Here is a 15,453-nt window from a genome sequence, read left to right as displayed (position 1 = left end):
AAATAGGACCTATAGATCCTGTGGCTAAGTCTCCAAAGGATCTTCCAGGCTCTCCTGAGGGTTTCAACCTGCTGAAAAACACCCAGTTTAATCCATTAGTTCTGTCCCCAGCACTAAGAATAGACCCAAACTCCAAGAGTGGAGGAACCAGAAAATCACACAATGATATACCACAGGGAAGAGATTAGTTCCTCATCTTCCAGGCATTTGTTTTTGTACTTAAACAAAATTATTTGATTTTTTTAAAGCCTCTTAATTAGAATGGCAAAAATGCTATTACACACCAGGAAATTACCAGGCTTTACTAAATCTGCAAGAACAATTTTCAACCTAATCGCCATCTCATGCATTTTGGTCATTAAAATCTGTCATTAGTGGTCACACTATAACCAAATAGTCTGAGGAAAGACTTACGGTCAAAAATTAATAAATTGTTCTTTGTCCTCTGAGCCACAGTTTCTTCCAGAAAGAGCCCAGAATTTATGAAAGAATGAAAAAACTTAAAAATTTCAGAAGAAAAACTAAACAGAACAAAACAAAACAAAACTGCTTAAATCTGGTAGAGAAATAACCAAAGTGCATTGTACAATAGTCTTTCTGCTGTGAAGTCTTCAAGTTCTCTTGTCACAATGGTAACAGAGCTAAAATGATATAGATCCATTCCTAGAATCATGTCTTAAGATATCATTAGGAAAAAACAATAATGTATGTGTTATGTGTCTTTCACTGTGTCTTCCACCGTGAGTGCTTGTCACTTTTCTTACATTATCTCATGAGATTTTTGCAACTACAGTGCAGTAAACTTGAGGGACTCAGGTCCCTCCCTCTATAAGAGAAGTCTTTAGACATCACAAAATTTTAGAATAAAGATTGATTGATGGATTGGTTGATTGGTCAAATTATGGAATAACCTCTCCATTTCTAAGGTAAAAAACAATTGAAGGGTCAGGATAGCATTTTTAAAAGAGGCCTAAGTGTAGCATGGAAAGGTATGGGTTAAGGAAGAAAAATTTCAGATGTAGATCTAAAATGACAAATGGAACTGAGAAAACAAACTTCAGTGAACTTCAAGCAAAAAGGATGGGTAGTTCCTTCACCTTACATTCAAGGTTCAATGTCAATTTGATGACAACTGCATTGCCAAATTAGAGAACTTCCTTTTTTAAACAACTTTTTATTTTCATGGATAAAGTCTTAGAAAGCACATTTAACAATAAACACAATAGATGACATATATCAGAGCAAAAGTAAATATCAACACTCAAAGTCACATAGATGGCATCCAGATAAGAGGGAGAGTGAATATTGATACTTGAGAAACTATAAGAAATTTTCTTTGTTAGAAAGTTTTTTGATTTAAAGTAAAAGGAATACAAGTTCCTAAGTCAAAGAGAGAGGAGCTACAGAGAAATTTATCTTATAAAAAACCCTGGCAGGATCATTGACCACCTACTGGCTATGAGCTTGTAGTTCAATCAACAGAACAAAGAAAAAAAATGCGTATCTAAGACTTTGAGAGCTTTAGCCTTCTTAAATATATGAGCCCCTTGTGTCAAGCATGACATAGGCACTTTACATAAAATATTCCATTTAAGCCTCACAACAATTTTTTGAGGTTAATATTGTTATCTTGATTTTGTAGCCAGGTCTATTGATGTAAGTGCCCATTTTTTTTTTTTTTTAAAGTGCTCATATCTTAATGCCACTTACACTTTCCTCCAAGAATGTCTATCATGAGACACCATGCTCTGGACATGTATGATATTGAGAGAAAAACAGATAAAACAACCTGCTTAAGATAACAAAAATAAGGGAGCGATTTGAAATCTGGCCCAAATGCAAACTAAATGTAGAATTTCTTTATAAAATAAAGCGAGTTTTAATATTTTATTTTTTTATTATATTAGTCGCCATACAGTACACCATTAGTTTTTGATGTAGTGTTCCATGATTCATTGTTTGCATATAACACCCAGTGCTCCACGCAATATGTGCCTTCTTCAATACCAATCACTGGGCTAACTCATTCCCCCACCCCTCTTCCCTCTAAAAGCCTCAGTTTGTTTCTCAGAGTCCACAGTCTCTCATATTTTGTCTCCCCTTTTTCCCCTTCATTTTTCCCTTCCTTTTCCATGCTATTCCTTATATTCCACAAATAAGTGAAACCATATAATAATTGACTTTCTCTGCTAGACTTATTTCACTCAGCTTAATCACCTCCAGTCCCATTGATTTTGATGCAAAACGTGGATATTCATTCTTTCTGATGGCTGAGTAATATTCCATTGTATATATGGACCACATCTTCTTTATCCATTTTTCTACTGAAGGACATCTCTGCTCTTTCCATTGTTTGGTTATTGTGGACATTGCTGCTATGAACATTGGGACGCATATGGCCCTTCTTTTCACTATGTCTGTATCTTTGGGGTAAATACTCAGTAGTGCAACTGCTGGCTCATAGGGTAGCTCTCTTTTTAACTTTTTAAGGAACCTCCACACTGTTTTCCAAAGTGGCTATACCAACTTGCATTCCCATCAAAAATGTAAGAGGGTTCCCCTTCCTCCATAGCCTTGCCAACATTTGTTGTTTCTTGCCTTGTCAATTTATGCCATTTTAACTGGTTTAAGGTGGTATCTCAATGTGGTTTTGATTTGAATTTCCCTGATGACTAATGATGATGAACATTCTTTTAGGTGTCTTTTTAGCTACTTGTATTTCTTCTTTTGAGAAGTGTCTGTTCATGTCTTCTGCCCACTTTTTTTTTTTTTTTAAACTTGATTATTTGTCTTTTGGGTGTTGAGTTTAATTGAGATCTTGGATACAAGCTCTTTATCTATAGTGTCATTTGCAAATATCTTCTCCCATTCCATGGCTTGCCTCTTTGTTTTGTTGACTGTTTGCTTTGCTATGCAGAAGCTTTTTATCTTGATGAAGTCCTAAAAGTTCATTTTTGGTTTTGTTTCCCTTGCCTTTGGAGACATGTCTTGAAAGAAGTTGTTGTGGCAAATGTCAAAGAAGTTATCTATGAAAATAGACCATTCACTTACACTAAAGCAACTTTTTTTTTTTTTTAAGATTTTATTTGTTTATTTGACAGACAGAGATCACAAGTAGGCAGCAAGGCAGGCAGAGGGGGTTGGGGAAGCAGGCTCCTGCTGAGCAGAGGCTCATGCTGTTGCGGGCTCAGTCCTAGAACCCTGAGATAATGACCTGAGCTAAAGGCAGAGGCTTAACCCACTGAGCCACCCAGGCACCCCCTAAAGCAACTTTTTAAAGAAAATGAATTATTTATCTGGAGAAGGTGATATGTAGAGAACACAGGTAGTCTTTACATAGACATAGAACTGTTAATTGATATTTTTCTGAATATTGATTGATATTTTTCTAAAAAATGGTTGACGGGCTACACTAGAAAGGCAAATTTTGCCTCACATAAAGGAGAAGCAATAATTTTAGAAACCTCAGAACATCATGAGTAGTTTTGCAAAAGAGTAAATTCCCCATCACTGCAATGCTTGAGACAACTCTGGAAGGCACATGTTATAATTGCCTGAGAGAAATAGGAATAATCAATTTCTCTATTCATCTATTCATTCACTCTAGGCAATGTTGAATTTTTTAAAGCAGTATACACAGAGTCAAAACTCAGTCATCTCAGGTTGTGCCAATTATTACTAAGTTACTTGATCATCATCAGTTTCTTTTTTTTGCAGCAACCTTTATACATTTTTATTAAATGTATCCAATACAGTAATGGTGTAGAATTACTGATTTAACCATGCTTCTCCTCACTGTGTACACATTACTTCTTTAATAATGTAGAAAGACATTTTTAATCACTTCCTATTAGCATGTTGTTTTGTAGAATTTTTGGAAATTACTAGCATGCAAATTTTACAAGGGACTTAATTTAAAAAAAAAATACACCTACTAGAGGCGGAAAGCAGAACAAGTTTTGCACAATTCATCACCATCTGCTAGATAGTCCACCTAGCTTCTCTGAAGGAGCCTAATATTAATGCTCACAACTTCTTCTTATCCCCACCACTTCCTTCTCTCATCTCTGTTCAAGTTAACGCTGTTTTCTGACCTCTCACAATGGTCTTCGATCTGGTGTCTTCACTTCTACCTATATCCTCCTCTAGTCCATCTGACAAGCCCAGACGCTGCCCTTTCCAGATATATCTCCCCAAGAGTAACAACCCTTCAACCCTCAAGGTTTAGCCCAAACATTAATCTTGGCATAGAAAACCAAGTATCATCCTGCCCCTCCTCCTCTTGATGACTATGTTCTTACCAAAAGGACTAACAAATTATTGCTCAAATGTAATATGAAAGAGACATTGGTACTAACTAGATCTACTTTTGGAAGAATACTGCATTGATTGGAAGGAACATTTTGGTAGGATGCTTGAGGTCCGGAATTAGTGTTCTGAAAGTCAAGACTTCCTAATTTAAATTCATTATTTTCACATCATTTTCTGTTGTCTTTTCTGATGGAACATGTTTTCCTGGAGAGGCCTGTGAATCAGGCATGTCTGATCTTCATCTGAAGGCTGCCTTAAGGAGAGATTTGCTCTTCCTAGACTGTCTCACCTTGGCTCAGCATGGTGCTTCAGAAAATGTATTTGTCCTTAGAATAATAGAAATCTGGAAGTCCAATATTTCACTTTTATCTCTCTTAAAACGAAAAATAACTTCTCTTCCTCTTCAATAATATCCTCCTTAGTCCTTCAAAATAAAGTTACTGGAAATTAGGACTTGCTAAATATACAAAAATTAGGCAGTTGGCTTTTATATCTCCTACTTACTTGTTTGTGATGAACTCTATCTCCTGGCTCCTTAGTTAGGGAGCTACATGAAGTCCCTCTTCCTGAAATCCCCTTATTACTTGGTGCATTCTTTTGATGGGTTTTGAAAAAACTGAATTTCATCACATACCCCACTTCTCTAAACTTTTGTAAAATTTCAGTGCAATTAAATGAACTTAAAATACAAATTGAATATTTTAAATCCTGATTAAGAAAAAAAATTAGATATATTTTAAAAAATAAACTATTACATTAAAAATCAAACCTCTTTGATTAGTTAATGAGAAGAATTTTTAAAGCTTTGTTTAAAGTTAGTTTACTCATGTATTTTTTTAAAAAGATTTTAATTATTTATTTACCCGAGAGAGAGTGCATCAGAGGGAGAGGGAGAAGCAGACTACCTGCTGAGCAGGGATTAGGATGTGGGACTTGATTCCAGGACTCTGGCATCATGATCTGAGCCAAAGGCAGATGCTCAACTGACTGAGCCACCCAGGTGCCTAACTCATGTATTTTTATCAAGTTCTATATCTTATTAATAAGTGATAAGAGTTCTTTATGTATTGTGGGTATACTTTATCACATAGATATTTTACAAATATGTTCTACAAGTCTGTGACTTCTTTTTTCCCCCTAAAGAACATCTTTGGAAAAGCAAAAGGATTTTTAATTTTGTTTTAAATTTTGATAAAGTCTTATCTTTTTTTATTTATTCATATTTCTGTGTCCTATATAAGAAATTTGGCCTAATCCAAATCACAAATATTTTCTCTTTTTTTCTAAAGTTTAATAACTTTAGTTTTTATATGTAGATCTATTATCCTTTTCAAGTTAAACGGGCAAAATATTTGAGCAGACATTTCACCAAAGAATATGTGCAAGTGGAAAGGAGGCATAGAAAAAGATAACCTATATCATTAACCATTAGGGGAATAACATTAAAACCAAATGAGATATTACTGTACCCTTAGTAGAAAGGATAGAGTTTAAAAGTCTAACAATATCAAGTGTTGGTGAAAATGCAGAATAAATGGAACTCTCAAATATTGGCAATGGGAGGCAAAATAGTACAATCACTTTGGAAAATGATTTTGTGTGTGTGTGTGTATATATATACACACACATACATATAAATATATATATAAAATTATAGGATGAACAAACAATTCCACTCCTAGGTAGCTATATGAGGAAAAACAAAACAAAATGAAACAAACAAAAAAGCAGTGTTCACATGGAGACTTGTGTGTAAATGGTAATACCAGCATTGAAAGAACCCAAATGTCCTTCAACTTGAGAATGGATAAACAAAGTCTATGATATGTCCACAAAGTGAAATGCTATTCAGCAATAAAAAAGAATTAATTACAGGAAAGTGTAATGACAGGGATGAATCTCAAGATCTTTATGCCAAGTAAGAAAAACAAAACACAAACAACTTCAAACTGTATGATTTATGAACTTCTAGAAAAGATAAAACCATACTGACAGAAAGCAGATTAGTTTTCAGAGGCTGAGAAGGGGCCAAAGAGGACTCTGGAGTGAGGGAAATATTCTGTCTTTATTGTGACAGTAGTCATGTAATTGTATGCATTTGTCAAAATGCACTGAAGTGTGGATTTAAAATTGCTGAATTTTCTTGTATGTAAATTATACTTTGATAAGCTGATTAAGTTGGGGGGGGATGGATTGGCCCAGGGATATGTATTAAGGGGGGCGTGTATTGCATGGCACACTGGGTGTTGTATGTAAACAATGAATCTTGGAACATAACACCAAAAACTAATGATGTATTGTAGGATGACTAACATAACACACACACACACAAAAAAAAAAAAAAGAAAGAAGAAGGAAAGGAAAATTATACCAAAAACTAAATCAATAGGAAATCACTAAGAATATAAGAGATCTGAACAAAACTACTAACCATTTGACCTTATAATAAAAATGAATTTTAACCCACTGAATAAAATAAGAACCTAAGCTTTTATGTGCTTATACATTTTTAAATAAAAGTAGCATCATACGAAAAAAAATAAAATACAATAGTTAAATTAAAATATTTTTAAAGAACAGAATGATTTACCAAATCTCATTTGTTCTCTCCCCAAAATGAATGAGGCAAATATTTTCTGTGTACTTAGGCATATTTTATGGCATGTATGCTGGGCTAGAAGAATCATATCAAAGTTTGAGTTCATTATAAACACTGACAGCTTTAACACCCCTTCTTTCTGCAGCATAAATTAATTATAGTCACCACAAGGAGGTAAAACCTTAGTTATTTGATTTGAATTTGTTTAAGTATTTAAAAACCATTGACTTTGTCCTCTACTGAAAATTTCAAGTGCTTTGCAATGAATACAATACTTTCTCTGGAAGCGTTTGAAGTAACTGGAATTATTTATTCTTTAATGGAAATGTCTTGAGAATCTGTTCAAGTAAAAGTTTTCTGGAAAGCATTATATTTTGTACTAAATTATAATATTAGAGTATCATAATCTTTATTAATATTATTACCAACAGTAGTTTCTGTGCTTTTTAAATCAACTAAAATCCTTTTGCAAATAAGGTGAAAGAAATGACAGCAAAAGGGGACATCACTGATTCCCAAAATATGTAAAATGTTCTCAAAATATATAAAATGTACCGTGGGGCTATAGAGCAATGAGTTTGTAATGTAAATTTGGAAATAAAAATTAACAAAATAAAATAATATGGCATTATGGACTTGAGAGCCTGTAGTCCTTGAGCTGACTAGAATAAGAAAACAAGAATTTAAATTTTAAAACATGGCATGTCTCATTACACAGTCTGTAGCATTCAAATAAAAGTACTTAGACAGGATATGGAAAATTCAAAGGGGCAACACAGGGAACTTTCAGTGCCTACTTCCCACTGCCATGTGTAGTGTAAAACGATAGTCAGGTGTGGGAAATTTACTACAAGAACCAGGAAGGAGAATAGTTAGAGGACATCTTAGCAGAAATGGTGCTGAAGGTAGGCTTTGTTGTATGAGCAGGATCTGGATGAATTGAAGGAGAAATAGAGAGAAGGCTTAACACGAGAAGAGAATGTGTATAGTAGAAGGTAGAGGACAGTTAGAGTGAGTACAGAAGCCACAGTCATCATGCAAAGCAATGCCTCCAGATCATCAAACCAGGAAGAATAGGGTTGAATAAAAATATAGTTTCCAGTAAACATAATAGGGATTTTTAAAAAATACCATGAACATCTGATTGAAAATAGTGGTCTTTGGCGGGGGCAGGGGAAGGGGAGCAGATTGCATGCAAATATTCCAGAGTTGAATGACATACAAATTTAGATTGAAAGAGCCCAATAAGTGTTCAATGAAGTGAATAAAATGAATCCAAGCCAACACACATATGTGTAGAATTTCAGAATGGTAAGGATGAATAGAAGATCCGATAGGCTTTGATATAGCAAGATCAATATGGGAATCAAAGGGCATCAGTATTTCCTCTGTTAGAATTATATGCTAAAAACAATAGAGTCATGACTTCAAATATTAGACAGGAAAATTAACTTCAGCTTAGAATTATGTATTCAACCACACTCTCATTAAAAGTGAAGATAGAAAATGCAATTTAGACATGCAATCACTCTTTTTGTTGTTTTTGTTTGTTTTGCATGGCTTTTGTTTTATGTTTCCATGAACCTCTGTCAAGAAGCTACTGAGGAGGAACCCCACCAAAATGAGGGAAGTTAACAACTGAAGAAGAAAGAATATCCAACATTCAGGGATGTAACAGACCTAAAAGTAATCAGTAGAGATTTCAGTATTTAGATGGACAATGAAAACTTAAGGGGGAGAACTTAGGGGAAATTAAAATTAAATCAATGATTTTCAGAAGTATTTGAGCTATTTAGAAAAAAACGGTCACATAATGGTAATGGTAGAAATAGTTTATAATGGGTATGTGAAAAATACGCAAGTGATAAGAAAATAAACATGAGCACAGTGTATTATTTGGATCTTTAGAGAATTACATACACAGAAGCATGGGATACAAATATTGGCATTATTTAAATAAATTTTTTTAACTTTATTGGAAAATAGGAAAAAAAATAGGAACTGGAGATGATTTGCTATATGTTATTGATAGCACTTCATCTTCCTCTGTAATAACAGAATATCAACAGATAATTCATAAAATAATAAGGCAAGAATATATAGACACAGCATTATAAATACATGAATGACAAGAAAATTGCACATCAATAATTAAAAACAGGTTTCTTCTAGGTAACTGGAGAATTTGAAATGGTGAAGCAAGATTTGCATTATTTTGTTTTAATTATTTTAGTATTTTATTTTTTATTTTATAATGAAAATGTTTCTTCAATTTTTTTTTCTAATGAAAAATTGAGACACACCATGGAGTTTATAATATTGGAAATCTTTACCAAAAAGTAAGTGAAGTAAGTGACTTCTTGTCTAAGACTGAGTAAAATTAACTTCCAAGATTTTCTTTACTCTGATTCAGCGTAATCTGAATCATTTTTTAGGGTAATTTAAAATGTCACAAAATGATCAAACTTTTTTTTTTTAAAGATTTTACTTATTTATTTGACAGAAAGAGACACAGAGAGAGAGGGAGAACAAGCAGGGGGAGCAGGAGAGGGAGAAGCAGGCTTCCCTTTGTGCAGAGAGCCCGAGGTGGGCCTTGATTCAAGGACCCTGGGATCATGACCTGAACCGAAGGCAACCACTTAATGACTGAGCCACCCAGGCGCCCATAAAATTTTGATTAACCTAAGCAATGGTGCTACTGCGAAGACTGGATAGCTTGGTGGTGACTGTTGGTTCACAACCTTGGGAGTTCCCCGGTGAAATCTGAAACTGTCCCCCATGTAGAGAGAGCAAGTAGAGACCAGAGAAAGAAGCAGGGCACTCCAGATTGGTAGGTAGCAGGTTTAATAAGCAACTTACCTACAAAGCTTGTCTTGGGTAGCCTAAAGTAAGTAGATCTCCACACCTTTCTGCCAGAATCTTAAAGTTTATATAGTAGGCCTTAACTGGGTTCTGATCCATATTCAGTGATGATCTCAAAACCACCTTACTCTCTCAAGGCTACATCCTAGAAACAGCTGTTAGGATGCTAGGGGAGAGGGAAGGAGCCCCTCAATCCCTGGTTCAGTTCATGGGTCAACTAATGGTCACTCCCTCAACAGGCCCTTCTCCAATGGAACCATGATAAGCCAACAGGGAATATATTTCAGAGAAACTTTGTTTAGAAAAAAATGTGCCCTTAGAGAAAGTAAACTTGCCAGTTTATCTATGGTCTATTGTCCATTCTAGTATATTTGAATGTTTGTCATATATCCTACATCTGTCTGGTTTTATCTGAAATATAGACTTTAGTGACATTTTTCAAGAGGACTGAGATATATTAGAGTATTCACGCAGCAGAGTGACAGGGTCTCTAGATCACCCGTTTGTTGAACAATTTAAAGGTATTAAGGCTGCTTCACGTGTGAAAGAAAGATCTGATAGAACGTGTTGGATAGGTTCCAGTATTTGCTGGTCTATTCTCATTCCATGTGTCCTGAGAAGGTGTAACTGTGAACAATGGGTGGAAGTTACACTGAGCTGATACCAGTTCTATAAAACAAAAAGATTACCTATGATTGAAGTTGTGTAACAATGGAGTTCTGAGCATTCTGTCCCTAGAATTCCCCAAATTCTCAGGTCTTGTCCATAGAGCAATAGCATTGCCTTATCCTGTAAGCAATGTAAAGATTATTGCATTATATTTCAGTTAACTCTAAAACGTTACAGCTGTAAAGGACTTTCAACACCATTCTGCCAAGCTCCTCCATTCTACAGATGATGAACCTAAGGACCACAGGTATTAAATGAACCCAAACAAGGTCACAGAAATGCAGATGGAATGAGTACTCAAATCAACTTGAATACAGTCCCATACCTTTTCTCCTGCTTTAACATGAGTTCTCAAATAAATTAATTTTGGGGGCGCCCGCGTGGCTCAGTTGTTAGGCATCTGCCTTCAGCTCAGGTCATGATCCCAGGGTCCTGGGATCAAGCCCCTCCTTGGGCTCCCTGCTCTATGGGAAGCCTGCTTCTCCCTCTCCCACTATCCTGCTTGTGTTCCCTCTCTTGCCGTGTCCCTCTCTGTCAAATAAATAAACAAAATCTTTTTAAAACATTAATTTTTTAAATAAAAAAAAAGGAAGACACTGAGGTGCAGATAGCAAAACTCTCTAAAGTAATAAACATGGAGACTAAGAGTTTATGATAAGAGGCCAATCCTGAAGCAGGGCACACAACAGAATTACTGCTCTGCAATTTACACTTTCTCCCTGGCTTCCTTGGAATAGAAAGGCTAATGAGGAGCCCAGTCCGGTGATTGGCAAACTTTTTTCTATAATGGGTCAAATAATAAATATTCATGCTTTGTAGGCCACATACTCTCTGCCCCATATTCTTTGTTTTTAATCTGTTTACAAATTTTTAAAAATATAAAAATCTTTTTTAGCTCAAAGGCCATACAAAAATAGTCCATTGGCCATATTCAGCCACTGCCCAGTTTACTGACCACTGGCCTAGGCTATTAGCAAAAGAGAACAAGGTAATGTCCTTTGAGAGAGACTTCAGATAAGAGCCACAACACAGTCTAGACAGATGATCCTATTGTGAGCAGAAAATGATTTAAGGACTTCTAAGCTATTAAAAAGCCCTTTCAAATCTATGAGAGCAAAAAAAAAAAAGTAACAGCCAGAGAAAAGAGACAGGCAACCACAGACCAACAATGAGGCATGTGTGATCCCTGAGACCTGATGAGTTTTATGCAGAATAATATTGTTAGTAGTTTGATGCGATATCAATTAATGCCATAACACAGTGATTATAAAGCAATTATAATTAAATCTAACAAAGAACTTCATGGGCAAAAAAGGAGATGAAGGAAATAAGATGCATAATTCAGTAAGGAAAATGTTGTTTACTGAATAATTAATCAAAAACACAAAAAAATGATAGGAATCTTAGAAAATCTCCACTGTCAGTGTCACCTTTCACAGCAGGAAGAAGGATGAGACTCTAGCATGCAGTCATTAAGTAGATAATTCTTCCCCTCAGTGCAAAGTGAAAAACAAACAGAAATTAAAATCACACCTGTCCTTCTGCTGAAGTATTTTTGCAATGCTCCTAAATACTGAGCTTCCTGTGGGTATAGTCTAGAGATAGGTGATTAGATAGATGAATACATAGATGGACTGATGGATAGATGGAGAGAAAGATGGAGAGCTAGAGAAAAATAGAGACAGAGTTATACCATGTACCACTTCATATGCATCAATCAATCCTCACAAAGAAAGGTACATGATTATATTCCCCATTTTAGATGTGAAAAACTGATGTTTACAGAAGTTAGGTAATTGTCTAAGACCCGTAGGCAAGAAGTGGCAGAGTGAGAATATGAATATTGGTTATTTAATATCAAAGCTTTTGCTTTTTCACCATCTCTGTCTGCCTCCCATACACATCTTCCACCTGCACTAATTGCAAGAATGCCCAGGTTCTATGTTTTCTGTTCCAGACACACCAGACTGCCGATGTCTTTAGGTTAACTCCAGTGTAGAGCCACCAAGAGGGCTCCTTAAAACACTGTTTCTTGGAGATGAAGGCTTGGATGAAGGGGATGCTTTGGAAGTGTGGCTGGAGACATGATATTGAGAGGAAGTAAGATCATGAGAGAGGCTATGAATGGGCAAAAGGAACCACCTGACTTGGTTTAAAGTTAGATTTACTGAAGTGCTTTTAATGCAATCAGCGGGTATAACTGCTTCCTGCCCCAGCTCCTATCCTCTGACTGTGTCCATTAATACCACTACTACTGCTGTGGCTGCTATTACTATCTCCACTCTTTACGTTAATTCTACCATCACCACCAACACCACCATCACCAACAGCGACAACTTCCTTCAAAAACACTGATTTTGCTAATAGCTTTTAGCTACTGAAATCTTTACAAAGTTACACCAAGAACTTGTGAAGTTTATATTCTCTCTTATGGATTTTAATGTTGTATTAAAATAGTAAAATTATTTCCCTTTTGTGTCTTGTACATAAGAGGCATCTAGAATACCCAAGGATCAAGAAGTGGGGAAAAAATAAAACAAAGAAAGCACAATCTTGCTTTCTCAATACCATCACATCCTTATTAATATTTAAATTTAAGAGAGAAGAATGGCATATTTATCCAGCAAGGCTGTCATTCAGAATGAGAGATAAAAAAATTTCCAAGAGAAACAAAAACTAAAGGAATTTGTGAACACTAAGTCAGAAATATTAAATAATATATTTATTATTGTAAGAAATATTAAAGGGGACCCTTTGAACAGAGATAGCAAAAACAAAGACCAGAAAAAAACAGAAACAATCACAGGAACAGTGACATTAGAGGTAATTCAATGGCATTAAACTCAAACCTTTCAATAACTACTCTGAATGTAAATGGACTAAATGCTCCAATAAAAAGACATTGGGTATCAGAATGGATAAAAAAAACAAAACTTCCTCACTCTGCCTCTCTTTCTCTTTCTCTCTAGTTAAAAAAAGAAAAAAGAAAAAAGAAATATATTAGTGTTAAAGCAGAACTATCAGATACATGAATACACCATAAAGTTGCCAACAATTAGTTGCACAAGTAATTGTGAATTTAAACCATGGAATCAGGACAACAATGAACTTGAGAGCAAAAGAGACTTTGATGGGACTCAGGATTTTTGAATTCTTTCACATGAGAAATGTCATAAGTGAGAGAAGGCAGATGCTTTGACAAGCAAATACCTTTTTTTTTTTTTTTAGAGGAATTGAGTTTAATAAAAATCTTCCAATTTTTCTCAGAGGGATGTCAACAAAGAAGTAAAGAAAAACTGTATCTCAAGGCTTCACTGAGCATAAGCCCAAGTATAAGATGTTCAAAACTACTGAGGTCAATGCAATTGTCCCTTGCCCACAAAAACAAAAACAGACAAACAAATATATATATATTTACATACATTATATACATTTATATGTACATATATGTGTATATACTTACTATATGAGTATATGTGTTTTCATTTAAGAGTTTTGAAAAGTAATTTATTTTAAACAAGACTTTCATCTTCTCCAAATACTGATAAGGAGATTCCTCTACTTGCTTTCCATATTTTCTGGTGGGTTGACTTGTGTCATATCATTCCCTCATATAAAAGATACAACAAGGTATAACAATCTTGCCATCTCCATCAATATAATTAACCCCTAATCCTTAAAAGTGGTAAATGTAGAAGCATCCTCACAGGGTACAGCTTATAGGAATCACAAAGATTTCCCCCAAAAAAGGTGGAGCTTTGGGGGCAGAAATCTGATTAAACTACTCAATCACCTTCGTGCATTGCTGGTCTTTGTTCCAGTTAGGAAAGTACATGGGCGTGGTCCACAGTCAGTAAGAAAGATGTGGATTGACTATTGTGTTGAGTCATCTTAATATGAAACACTTTAATATTAAGTCGAATATTAATATTAAATAATTGCTGGCATTTTTTCATCCTGGCTGTTCATTTTATGTATCTCCAATCTTTTTAATGTCTTGTTACTTGTTCTGGAGAGTGGCTAGGATCTTATATACGGATATATATCCATGCATAACTCTCATTTTGTAAAGTTCAGTTGGTCCTTTAAGGATAATTATTCTTCTAATGTATTTTCCTTCTTAATCACATTCAGAAGCTGCAGAAATACGTTAATCTCATTTGGATTGCAATATAAACTAGCATATAAGTATACCACAGAGACAAAACCAAGGGTCGCAGGAGTGAATGCTGATGACTTGGAGGGAGTACAAGATGCCAAAATAAAGTTCTAAGAGGAATTCTAAGAAGCAAACATGCAATCGCAAGGGGCAGGAGAGTTACTCGAATAAAGTAAGAATTGCAGGGAACCGCCCTGGCTGGAGACAGTGAGAAGAGCTCAGCCTCCCTTCCCCAAAGCATACATAGGTCAAAGTCTCTCCCTCAACCCGGCTCTTAGAACTACTTGGAACTGCTATTTGTCTTCTGCTAAACATATTCCTTTTCTCTAAATGAGACCGTCCTCAGGGACAAGATTTCTCTGTATTTCCAATTTCTAGCCTGCATGTGATGCCTTGGATGTCACTGAAACTCAATAAAGCTTTCCTGTTAACATTTATGCAAATGAAATGGATTGTAGTGTCTGCAACGTTTGTTGACTCACTTCGGGGGGGGGCGGGGGGGATGTGATTATGTGAGAATTATAAGCAAATAAGGAAAGATGTTGAATTTCTAAAAGATATGTACATATCCCATAGAAAAAAATATTAAAGCTTAAATGACAAGTACAACTTATTTCCACTCTAGGCAACATAAGCCAATGAATCATATTCTGAGGCAAGGTAACTCATTCTTCAATCAGGCTGCTGACGGCAGAAGTCAGCTTGTGATACCCCCCATATTCTACAACAGATATTGACAATTTTGTGAAAAGAAAGTAGATGAATAATACAACAAATCTGAGCTGAATGATTTCTTCTGTTATATTGCCAGCTAGGCAGCACTGCTGTCTTATTTTAGAATCGAGCTTAACTT

Source organism: Neovison vison, chromosome 2 (assembly GCF_020171115.1).
Source record: "Neovison vison isolate M4711 chromosome 2, ASM_NN_V1, whole genome shotgun sequence".
Lineage (NCBI taxonomy): Eukaryota > Metazoa > Chordata > Mammalia > Carnivora > Mustelidae > Neogale > Neogale vison.
Note: the sequence above shows the minus strand (reverse complement) of the source record.